This window comes from Lepidochelys kempii, chromosome 14 (genome assembly GCF_965140265.1).
Source record: "Lepidochelys kempii isolate rLepKem1 chromosome 14, rLepKem1.hap2, whole genome shotgun sequence".
NCBI classification, from domain to species: Eukaryota; Metazoa; Chordata; order Testudines; family Cheloniidae; genus Lepidochelys; species Lepidochelys kempii.
Genome location: NC_133269.1, coordinates 40925228 through 40937634, shown reverse-complemented (window position 1 = coordinate 40937634; position 12407 = coordinate 40925228). Strand labels below are relative to the sequence as shown.

At 56.8% G+C, this 12407-nt stretch overlaps 2 non-coding genes across 2 annotated transcripts; one reads left to right on the top strand and one right to left on the bottom strand.

The window, feature by feature from the left end:
• Positions 1–321: 321 nt before the first annotated feature.
• On the bottom strand, positions 322–409 carry TRNAY-GUA (transfer RNA tyrosine (anticodon GUA)). The gene is given in 2 exon segments: positions 322–357; positions 373–409. It is a non-coding gene; the product is annotated as a tRNA-Tyr (tRNA).
• A 1302-nt stretch (positions 410–1711) lies between these two features.
• Positions 1712–1799, top strand: TRNAY-GUA (transfer RNA tyrosine (anticodon GUA)). The gene is given in 2 exon segments: positions 1712–1748; positions 1764–1799. It is a non-coding gene; the product is annotated as a tRNA-Tyr (tRNA).
• Positions 1800–12407: the final 10608 nt, after the last annotated feature.

Here is a 12407-nt window from a genome sequence, read left to right as displayed (position 1 = left end):
TGTGGGTGTCGCTCCTTGTGTGTGTCAGTGTGGGCGTCGCTCTGTGTGTCGGTGTGGGCACTGCTGTGTGTTCTGTGTGTGCAAGTTGCCCTGTGCGTGTCCGCGTCGCTTCTTGTGCTTTTCCACGGGTGCATTCCTCAGCACGCGCGTGTGTGACTATTGCCAGCTCCGCGTGCCGTTGTCTCGGTGTGTGTCTAGCTGCCTCTGTTGCAGGGAGACGCGGGGCCCCTATTGCTCCGCGTGTGCTCGCCTCCCGCCCCCCCCTTCTCCCTGCAGCAGCTTCAGCCCCCAAATCCCCTCCGGCAAAACAGGACCCCGCTCTCCTTCGAGCCGGAATCGAACCAGCGACCTAAGGATGACTCTGTTCACGCTCTACAGTCCTCCGCTCTACCAGCTGAGCTATCGAAGGGAGGTGCCTGGAGCGGTGAATGGCACCTCTTAGTGTGCACGCCTGGCAGGGCTGGCCAGGAGAGGGTGTGTCTGGGTCCAAGGTCTGCGGGTGTAAGAGAGCCCCAGCCCTTCACTCCCGCCGGCCTAGCAGACCAAGGATCAGAAGGAGCTCCTGGGTGTGCGTGTCACCGTCTGTGTCTCTCACCCGGTCTGCCCCCTTCCCTCTCTTTCTCTATGTCCTCTGTCCTTCCATCTCTAGGGTGACCAGAGAGCAAGTGTGAAAAATCAGGGCCCTTTTTTCAGTGTGGGTGTGTGGGGGCGGGGTATAGTTGCAAATATAACACAAAGCCCCTGATATAGGGGGACATCTGGGCACCCTGCTCTCCTCTTTCACCATCTTCCGCCCACTGAGGGGACCGGACACTGTGCTTTGTAATCTGGCCCCGCTGTGTGGCCCGCGGTGCATCCGCCCGGAGGCGGAGTTGCCGGAATTGGCTGCGGTGAGCCCAGTGTGTTCCTCCGTTGAGTTCATCCTTTCGGGGTGTGCGGTTTCCGTCGCAGACCCCCCTCAATCGTTTCGAATAAAGGGGCGGGGAGCCCTTTGGGAATCTTAGACATAGCCCACAGGCAGCCGATTACCCACCACTGTAGAATGGTCATGACAACCATTCGCAGAGCCCTTAGACATCACCGGGGTCCACGGACGACAGGGTTGCAAATGGATCGTTTCTAAAGCGTGCTGCTGGGAGCGTGTTCGACGGGATTCGATGGGGAAGGAAGGTGTTTGTTTGCCACATCTCTCTCTGGGAAAGATGTTCTTTTTACACAGTCATGGGACGTCTGGAAGGGACCTCGAGGGGTCATCTAGTCCGGTCCCCTGCACTCAAGGCAGGACTAAGTATTATCTAGACCATCCATGAGAGGGGTTTGTCTAACCTGCTCTTAAAACCTCCAATGATGGAGATTCCACAACCTCCCTGGGCAATTTATTCCAGTGCTTAAACACCCTGACAGTTAGGGCGTTTTTCCTAATGTCCAACCTAAACCCCCTTTGCTGCAATTTAAGCCCATTGCTTCTTGTCCTAGCCTCAGAGGTTAAGAACAATTTTTCTCCCTCCTCCTTGTAACAACCTTTTATGTACTTGAAAACCGTGATCATTTGCTTTCTGCCTCTGTGTCTCCCAAGGGATGGAGGGAAGGAAGAGAGACAGATGAGGAGGAAGGGGAGCAGGATCGGAACCAAAAGCCAGGCAAAGAAGTTAGTGCCTAGGTGGACAGGCAGACACCATGAAGAAGAGCGACAGAAAAACCTGTGCCTATTCCTTCGATAGCTCAGCTGGTAGAGCGGAGGACTGTAGAGTGTGAACAGAGTCATCCTTAGGTCGCTGGTTCGATTCCGGCTCGAAGGAGGGAACTTTTTTTCCTGCGCGTTTTGAATACGATATCATCTAAGAGCGTTGGGATCGGGGGAGGGCAATAGCCCCTCTGTCAGAGGGTGGGTGTGCTTCTCTTCCCACATCTCCCTGCTTTCTGGATGCCCTCCAAGTCATTCCCTCAACTTCAGTTGCTCGCTATAGATGGGAAGATCTTTGTCGTCTCTGCAGCGCCCAGCGCAACGGGGCCCTGATCTCAGCCGGGGCAGGGACTGTCTCTCCCTGTGTGTCTGGGCAGCGCCCGGCACAACGGGGCCCTGATCTCAGCCGGGGCAGGGACTGTCTCTCCCTGTGTGTCTGGGCAGCGCCCGGCACAACGGGGCCCTGATCTCAGCCGGGGCAGGGACTGTCTCTCCCTGTGTGTCTGGGCAGCGCCTGGCCCAACGGGGCCCTGATCTCAGCCGGGGCCCCAACAGTGCTTTCATAAATCACATATTCATCACCATATTGAAATAGCAGCTGGCCTTAATAGGAACAAAATTAGGGTAATAACGTAGCTCTCTGTGCCTGCGCCTCTTTAAAATTTGTCTCCCAAGACTGGCTTATTAAGAACAGACAATGGTTGTAGCATGGGGGCAAGGCCTGGATGTCAGGACTCCTGGGTTCTGTCCCCAGCTCTGGCACGGGTGTGGGGGTCTCGTTACTAGAGCTGGTGGGGGCTGGGAGTCAGGACTCCTGGGTTCTATCCTCAGTTCTAGCAGGGGCAAGCTGGTCTAGTGGTTAGAGAGCATGATGGGCATCAGGATCCTTGGGTTCTACTTCCCCTCCTCACTGTTTAACAAGCAGCTAGACATCTGTGACTCAGTTTCTCCTTTGGTACAGTGGGGCAAACACTCCCCTCCCTCTTGAGGAATGTAATTAACAAGCATCTGCCCAGAGCAGAGATGAGGTGCCTTTCATGAGCTCCACCTTGCTGTCAAGCTTTGATCTGTCTCTTCCTCTCCAGGGTTGGCTGGAGCTTGCTGGATTCTCCCCAGCTCTTTGCCCGGCTTGGCATTTCCTGGCCTGAAGGCTTGGCCCTTTCACTAGTTACAGTGCTGGCCTCCGGGCTCTTTGCCCTGCCTGTGCCCCAGACAGCCATTGTACATTTGGGCTGGGCCTAGCAGGTCCCCAAGATCAGTGCAGCGTCTACCCACTACGTGGGGCAGCATCATGATAAGCCTCTTTTCACTGAGGAAACTGAGGCATCGGAACTTGCCTAAAGTCACACAGCGAGTTAGCAGCACAGCCAAAGATAGAACCCAGGAATCCTGACTCTCAACCCCCTGCCAGTTCTATCCCACTAGCGTGCAAGCCCTTCTTAGTGCTGGGGACAGAACCCAGGAGTCCTGGCTCCCAGTTGCCTGCCGGTGGGGGGCTCATGACTAGAGCTGGTGGGGGGCTGGGTGTCAGGACTCCTGGGTTCTATCCCCAATTCTAGCAGGGGCAAGCTGGTCTAGTGGTTAGAGCACGGTGGCACATGGGAGTCAGGACCCTTGGGTTCTACTTCCCCTTCTCACTGTTTACCAAGCATCTAGGCACCTGTGACTCAGTTTCTCATCTATCCCATTAGATTGCACTCCCTTCTCAGGGCTGGGCACAGAACCCGGGAGTCCTAACTCCCAGCCTCCCCTGCTCTAACCCACTAGACCCCACTCCACTCCCCTCCGCTCCCCAAGCTGGGGATTGAACCAAGAATCCTGGCTTCCAGCCTCCTCCCCTCCCCCCAAGATCAAAACACCTTTGCAGAACCAGTCAAGCCCACATGCTCCCGGTGGCACATTCCTGCCAGGGAGAGAAGCTGGCGGAGTGGAAGAACCAGCCGGTTACGCAAGGGGATGTTTACCTGGAGCCTCTCCATCCCCGGGGGGATGCTCCTCCCTCTCCGCCCGCACCCCGCATAAAGGGGAAGGATTCGCCCGAGCGAAGGGAAAGGAGCCATGGAAGGCCGGGGACCGGTGGCAGAGTTGCAGCGTTCCATCATCTGTCCTATCTGCAGGGGTCCCTTCAAGGACCCGGTGCTGCTGGACTGTGACCACAGCTACTGCCGAGCCTGCATCACGGGCCAGTGGGAACGGGAGAGGGCGGGGGTGCTGTCCTGCCCCCAGTGCCAGCAGGTCTTCGAGCGGCGCAGCCTGCGCACCCATGTCAAACTGGCCGTGGAGGTCAAGATCGCCCAGAACCTCAAAGCCAAGATGGCCCAGGAGGCCCTGGTGCCCAAGCGCCGCCGGCAGCGCGGCGGCTGGATCCCGGTGTCGGTCATGCCAGAGGGGCAGGTAGGTGGCTGGTTAACCCGCGGGACGCCCTGCTGCAGGATTCTAATCTGTGCACGGGAGGATGGCCTGGGAGACAAAGCACTGGGCTGGGCCGCAGGACCCCTGGGCTTTTTTTCTGGCTCTGCCAGTGGCCTTGGGCATGCCCCTCTCCCGAGCCTCAGTTTCCCCAGCTCTAAAATGGAGCTAATGATCCTGACCTCCTTTGCGAAGCACTTTGAGCTCTGAAGCTGAAAAGCACACATGCAAGGGGTTATTAGGATTATAATATAGGGTCCAGTACAGCTCTCATTGCTGGGGAGCGGAGCACCTAACCGTCGTGCATGACTCAACGCACCGACACATCTGTCACCAGCTGTTCATTCTCCCAGCCACCGCCCCGCCCCGCCCCCCAACAGGGGAGACGTTTGTGCAGGGGAGTGTCTTGTTTTGGTAGGGCTGCTGTGTTGTTTTCTTTAATCATACAGGCATGGAAAGACTGGGGGACCCTGGGATGGTGGGTAAGGGGGGTCCACAGAGACTGCTATGGAGGGTGGGGGGAGAATGGGAGACTCTGGCAAGGGGGAAGGGGGGGCACGCAGAACTCCTGGTGTGGGCGGGGGGAAGCTGGGGGGAGACGTGACTCTTTGATTCCAAGGTCAGAAGGGGTCATTGTGATCAGCTGGTTTGAGCTTCTGTAGAGCACAGGCCGGAGAACTGCCCCCCAATAATTCCTAGAGCGGCTCCTGGTCTGAGGGGCAGGGAGAGGAGAATGAAGGGCGCACAACATCCTTGCCATGGGGTGGGGGAGAAGAGGGTGCCAAGAACTCCTGTTTTCGGGGGGGGGAGGATTGGAAGCATCTGGTATGGGGACACACAGAGCTCCAACCATGTAGGGGAGAATTGGGGGCATAAAAGCCCTTGCCATGGGGGTGGGAAATGAGGGAACAGGTGCCCCCAGAGCCACCAGTACGCGGGGGGAAGGGGGGCGGGCAACTGGGAACCTTGCTGTGGGGAGAGGGAGCGTAGAGCTCCCCTCCATGGTGGTTGCTGATATGGAAGAAGAGGAGGCACCCAGAGACCCTGGGAGGGGAAAGACAGAGGTTTTGGGGGCGGGTGGGGGGAAAGCTAGGAGCCCCTGCCAGGGGGCTGATCCGCGTGCAACGGGCCAATGCTGGGGATTGAACCAAGAACCTTCAGGGCTAAAGGTAGGAGCTGTTACAGCTGGGTCCCCTGTGAGGGCTGTAACAGTTACCGCCCCGCCCCGCCCCACCCCCCTGGCTCGGGAAGCAAGGGGGCTCTGTCCCACTCTGAGCAGTGGGGCTGGCTTGGCTCCAGCTCGTGTCCGTCCTCCAGTTCCACCCGTCCCCGCCCCTGTGCTGTGGTTCTGCCTGGAGGTCTCACCCATCCCCCTGCATCGCGCCAGGCGCTGCACAAAGCAAATAGAGGCTCCCAGTTTCCCCAGGGGCTGGTCTTGCGCTGTGAGGTGCACTGGGGGGTTGGGGGAGGTTTCGACAGCTCCCTCGGAGGCACCCACTGCAGGGCCGCTAACGGATGCTGAATGGGCCCTGTTGGTCTGATGTGGATGGCAGGGAGGAGGGATACCGGGCTAGATGGGCCCCATATGATAGGCCGATTCCCATGCAGGGTGTCCATTATGTGGCGGGCAGGCTGGGAAGGTTACGGGTCTGTTATTTCAGTGCTCCCTACACACAGGACCCCTTTCACTGCCTCCCAGAGTAGCCCAGCAGCCACCCCGGTCCCTGGGGAAATGGAAATATAGCCAGGGGGGCCTGACCCATCCAAGATCCTGACTGCCCAGCCCGACCCCCTTCATTTCTAACCCACTCACCCAGTGGCTCTCAACCAGCGGTATGCGTAACCCTCGGGGTACGCCGAGGTCTTCCAGGGGGTACATCAGCTCCTCTAGATATAAACCTAGTTTGACAACAGGCTGCATAAAAAACACTAGCGAAGTCAGGACAAACGGAAGTGTCATACAGACAGTGACTGGTTTATCCTGCTCTATAGACGATACACTGAAAGTTTCTATTCCCATTGATTTCTTACGGTAAAAATGAGAGCGTCAACACTCACATTTTTACGTCTGATTTTGTGACCACGTCGTTTTGAAGTGAGGGGAGACTTGGGGGTACGCCAGACAAATCAGCCTCCTGAAAGGGGGACAGTCGCCTGGAAAGGTTGAGAGCCACTGGGCTAGTCAACAAGTCTCTAGCTGTGGTTTCCATTTGGGTACTGGGGCTCCCCCCTCGGCCATCCAGCCTTAAAGGTGATGGGACAGCGCCACACCACTAGACCTCACTGCCCACCCAGGGCTGAGGCTAGAACCCAGGAGTCCTGGCTCCCGGCCCCACTCATGCCAACCCGCTCACCCCTGCTCCTCTCCCAGAGCTGGGGATAGAACCCAGGAGTCCTGGCTCCCAGCCCTCCCCCGCTGTAAGCACGTGATTGCACATGCAGCTGGGCTCGGTGCCCACGTGCTGTTCACCTGGCAGTGGCAGCGGGCCAGGCCAAGGCGCTGACTGTAAACACACGCCACGCCGTGGGGCCCTGTCCTCGTGAATTAATCAGCAGCCCCCGGGGCATGTGGGAATCCTGTCCTCAGCCACCGCGACCCGCCTGCGCAACTGTCCCGGCTAGTCCCACCGCATCCTTCCCCGGCTCATCACAGACCTCACGCACGAGCCGTTCCAGCCCCACTCAGCCTCCTGGAATTTACGAGCTGGCCACGTCAATATCTCCTCCTGGCACCAGCCAACCTGGGCACACCAGCCTCAACCACGTGCCGTGGGCGGCTTGGGCTGGGCCCAGCAAGCCCAGCCCTTCTTCCCCGGCCAAGCTTTCCCCTCGCCCCCTTCCCCTGCGGGCTCATTTCCACTCTGCCGTCTTCCTGACCCTGTTCCAGGGCATGGAGCCTGATTGGACCCAGCCCCACACACTGTTACCGCCTGGGTCTATGGCATCCAGATAGCAAGTGTGAAAAATAAGGACGGGGGTAGGGGGTAATGGGCGCCTGTAGAAGATAAAGCCCCCATGGGCCACACGTGAACCTCCCCTTTGGGGAGGCTAGCCCCCCAGCCCCTCCTCTTCCACCCAAGGCCCCACCCCTACCCCGCCGCTTCTGGCCCCCTGGCCTATTATACCTGCCGTCCATGAAACCCCAGTCCCTAGCATGGAGGTGGGATGACACCATGGCTTGTTCTTGATGGCCTCCTGGGCAGACACCACTGCGACCTGCATAGCTTGAAGCTGGCCTCCAAGCCCTCCTGGCATCTTTGAGGGTGGCCGGCTCGCTGCTTGGCTTCATCTGCAGGTCTCAGGGGCTGAGTCCCATGGGTGGATTTGGTTTTTGTGTATAAGGCCCTGGGTGGAGGAGGGAAGCTATGGTCTCTCCACCCCTCCACTTGCTCTATGGGCAAAAAGGGGGGCTCTGGGTAGGCCCTGGGCTACCACACAACCTCCCTTAGCCTGGATGTTGCTTATATGCCTGAACACTGCCTCCAGGTGGGTGGAAATGGAGCTGTGTTGCATACTCCCCATACAGCTGGGAGTGAAGAGGGGATTCTTCTGCAGCTGAGGATCTGAGCTGTAAAATATCTAGGCAGCCTCCTTTGGGCTCAGCTCTTCCTCAGCCCTCAGCCCCGTCCCATTGGCTTTTCCCCTGGGTGCCTTTCCTAGGGGGACTAGAGCTGGTATCCTAGGATCCACCAATATGCCCCAACTGCCAGCCCCAGAAAGAGGAATTAATGGGGCATGGCCCTTGCTTGGCTCTAGCCTTTGGTTGGGGAGCCAGAATTCCTGCGTTCTATCCTCAGCTGTGGGAGGGGACTGCGGTCTTGTAGGTTATAGCAGAGGAGCTGCGAGTCAGGAGTCTTGGGGGTCTACCCCCAGCTGTGGGAGGGGAGTGGGGTCTAGTGGTTAGAGTGTGTGTGGGGGGGGGAAGGGGGGATTCTCTTCCTTCACTTCCCCTTTCTGTGCCTCAGTTTCTCCAGAGCGGTTATGAGACTTCATCACTGAGCTGGTTCAGAGTCGAGACCCATCTGGGGGTTGTGCTAGGTGCTTTCTCTGTGGGCGCCCAGGCTGTGCCCCCTCTTGGTCAATACAGAGACCTCCGGTCTCCAGGGGCTGCTGGTCTGGGGCTCTGAGCTCCTGCGGATTCACGGGGTGTGTGCAGCATCCTTGGGGGACGTGGCGTCCCAGCAGCAGAAATGGAGAATAGACAGGAGGGGACAAGCCAGCCCTAGCCCTGGTGGAGTTGTCCTGCCTCAGGTTCGTCCCCCGAGTGGATGAGGTCCTGGAGAATAAACCGTAGGAAACATTCTTGGCTAACAGGCCGAGATCCAATGGCAGAGCTGGGCGAATAATGGAGTTTGCAATTCATGAGCAAATTCAAACAGTCCACCAAAAAATGGTTTCAGGGCAAGTGGAAACCGAAAGTTTTTTAAATGTTCGGTGAAGCAAAAAGTGTGTCTGAGGGGAGGGGACGGAAATTCATTTTGAGCAAACCATTTTGTTTTCATCTTGACCTTTTTAAACCTTGGTTTGGAATTTTTTTTAAAAAAAGAAAAGGAAAGGAACAGATTAAATGAAACGTCGTTTCCAACCCAAACGCTGAAACGTAGAGTTTATGGCTTTTTGGTGTGGATTTGTTTCTTTTTTTGAATTTGGTTTTTGAAATTCTGAAGTGAACAAGTCAGCTAAATTGGCACCCCTTTTAGCCCTTTTGAAAAGTTAAAAAATCATGTGTTTCGGGTGGTGTGGAAACCAAAAGTTTTTGAAATGTTCGGTGAAGCGAAAAGTGTGGGGGGGGATCATTCTGAGGAAAACAAAACATTATGTTTCAATTATGACCCTTTTAAAACTAGTCTTGAATTTTATTAAAAATAAAAGGAAAGAAACGTAAGAAGTGAAAAGTTATTTCCTACCAAAAAATTGACACTTTTTTTTGAAATTTGTTTCTCCCCCTCTCCCCCCAAAATAAACAGTCCAGCTAAACTGACACAATTGGGGCGTGGGGGGGGGGAATTACTTGTTTTTCTTTGGACACAAACAATTCAGCGAAATTGACGTGAATTTTGACTTTAGTTTCCAAAATGAAGAATTTGGTGAAACACTTGCAAATCCACCACGCGTTAGTTTTGCCAAATCTGCATTTTCCCCCCCGCAAAAGTTTCTACCGGAAAATATCCCCCAGCTCTGTCCAACAGCTCCTGTCCCATGGCCGATGGCCCACTCTACCCTGAGTCTAATGACGTCTCTCTCTGTCTTCTCTCCACCAGGGTGTCGGGAAAATCTGCAGATAGTGAGTGCCCCTTTCTTCTCCTGCATGGTGTAAGTTGGCGGGCACAGGGCCTGGCACGGATGGCACTTTCACCGGCCACCATTCACCGGCCCCCAAGGCCCCGATCTATGATTTCCCCCCAGGTGTGAGCGTGACAGGGAGGAATGGCCACAATCCAAGCACACCCTCCATGGGGGGACCTCCGGCCCTAGAGAATAGGGCAGGGAGCTTAATAGGGGAGGTGCCAACAGCTGATGGTCCCAGGGCCAGTGATGGAGTGTGGTGAGAGTGGCACAAGCAATGCCTGTGCCACGGGGAGTGGACAGAAGCCCAGTAGGGGGCGCTTTCCTCTCCCACTCAGCGCAGACCCCAATTCCGCAGTGCGACGCTAGGGGGCGCCCTGACACCGTTCGGCCAGAAAGCCGCTCGGGGTTATTAAAGCTGCTTTCCCCTCAAAGCCGGGCCACTGATACTGGATTCCAGCCGATTTAATTCCACCGCCAGGAATTCTCCCAGCTGTTGCCGTGACATACAAGATCCTTCTGCGCTCCCTGGCCTCAATGGCCGCGCCGCGCTTAACCAGCGGCAGCCCCCCGCCCCAGAAGTAGCTGCATCTCAACTGTAAAGAAGCGATCCCGCTGTGGATTGTCACGGGGCAGCTACCTCCCACCCCAGAGATGGCTGCATCTCCGTGCTGGTGAGTGACCCCAAGGAAGCATTTCTGTGCGGCTGTTCCCACCCATCCACCCAGGGGTGGCTGCAGCTCAGCGCTGGGGGCACAATCCCTGTGCAGCATTGCTGTGGGGCTGTTCCCCAGCTGCCCCACCCCAGAGGTGGCTGCATCTCAGCACTGGGCAAGCGTCCCTAGCATAACAAGCCTATAGGTCCCTTTGGGATGATTATCGTCCATACCCTCCCTCTCTCTCTGCAGCTAACGTGACGCCGGACCCTCCCCAAACCGTCCACTCTGACCTGAGCCTCTCAGACAATATCAGGACCGTCCACCTGGGCCTTGGAGAGCAGCCCTGGCTCCCGGACCACCCCTGAGAGATTCAACTTGCTCCTGGGCCATGCCAGGCAGCTAGGGTGTCTCCTCCAGCCACATGTAGCAGAGCTAGGCCCATACAGTGGCTCCCTGCGGATAGGCCTCAGTCCCGTGCCTGCAGGGGTCCCCCCTCTGGGGGACTGGGACAAGCTGAATGTTGGTGGATCAGCCCTGGGGACAGATGCAGAAGAAATGGGACCCACTGGCCCATCTTACGGAGCACAGCTGGGAGGAACAGTCTGGGGTAACGATCGGAGCCGGCGCCCCATACAGGGGAAAGGCCCCATGTCCCATTCCCCACCAACCCCCCGATCCAGCTGGTCTCCCTGTCCTGGGCCAGATCAGATCCTGGGACAGGATTAGAGGGGAAAGGTTCCATGTCCCACTCCCTGCCCCCCTGAGCCAGCCAGCCCCGGTCCAGATCTGAGCCAGTGTCCCATATCGGGGAAAGGCCCTGTATCCTAGTCCCCAAACCAGCCAGTCCCCACTGCCGCAGCTTGGGGCTAGATGAGGTCGGCCCGTATCCCCGTCCCCTACTGAGTATTTTCATGCCGTCTGCTCTCTCGTCTCACCAGAGTTTTCCCTGCTGCTCTCTGCCACAGCTGTGTTGTATTCTTGTGTGGCTGCCCCTGGAGTTTGTTTTGCTAACTTTGTATTTAGTCCAGTGGAGGCCTCTATTGTGATGAATTATTATTAATATTATTGAGCACAAGGGGAAAAAATAAAGTCTTCCGGGAAACATGAGCCAGCCAGTCCTTTGCTCTTAGGTTTTCTTTTGAAGACCGTGGCGTGCCCCCGAAACCCCTCTATGCCAGCGGGCAAGAGAATTTCCCACGCCTGGCATGTGCCACCTGGCTCACCCAAGGCTGTCATGGGAGGTGTTAAATGAAAACGCGAGCCACGCTGGTCATGAATAGCAGCGTGACGTATTGGCACAGACACTCGCTGAGGCGTTTCGGATGGCTGCCGACAATCTGTCCTGACCGTCGGTGGCAAAGCAGAGCTCACAAGCTCAATGCCGGCAAAATCACCTCTCTGCGGTCAGCCCACACAACGAGCGCTCCCCTTACATACAAAGGCCACAGGGAGAGGTGGCACTGGAGAATGGACAGGGAAGGGGGGATTCCGCCTAGGGGCCGACATTGAACTTTGGGGGATATTAGGGGATGCCACCCCTTTACCATGCACCTAGGAAATAACGGAGCAGTGTGATTCGTCATGAAAAAACAGAATCATCCTGAAATTTGGGCAAAAGTCCTTCGGGGCAAGGGAAACGCGGTTGGTTGGTTAAGTCTGGTCGCTAGACAGCATGGTTATGATTTTGTTGAGTATGTAGCCGGGCAGATCCATTTGCTGTACTCGCTGGCTCTTGGATCTCGCTAAACCGGCTGTTTTCACTATCAACACCCCTCGGTGCCGCGGTACGGAGTTGCGTGCTGGAGTCCAATCAGACAAGCTGGTGCCTCCGCTGTCCCCAGACGGAGACAGCAGGGCTGGGATTGCTGCAAGCAGTCAGCAGCTGCACGGGAACATGGCAACGAGCATGGCCCCTAACTCTCATTGGTTTCAGTGGGAGAGAGGGGCCCCAAACCCCTGAAGCTCTGGGCCTAAGTATTTACAGCTAGGGGTGAGTCACTAACAAGAGAGCCAACTGAGAGAGAGGAAATGACTAACAGTAAATGGAACCCAGGCATCCTGACTCCCAGCCCCCCTGCTCTAACCCACTAGACCCCACTCCCCTCCCAGAGCCAGGAATAGAACCCAGGCATCCTGACTCCCAGCTCCGCCCGCTCTAACGTACTAGACCCCATTCCCCTTCCCGAGCTGCGGAGAGAACCCAGGAGTCCTGAGTCTCTCGGACCTCCCCAACCGCTTGGCAAATCAAACTCTCGGGGAATTCCTCCATAAAAGGCAACTCTTTGCTGCACGCACAGAATCCCGTCCCTGGGGGCCGGCTCATGCCAGGATGATGACAGCTTCCCTCTTCCAGGCTGTTTTTCCTGGGA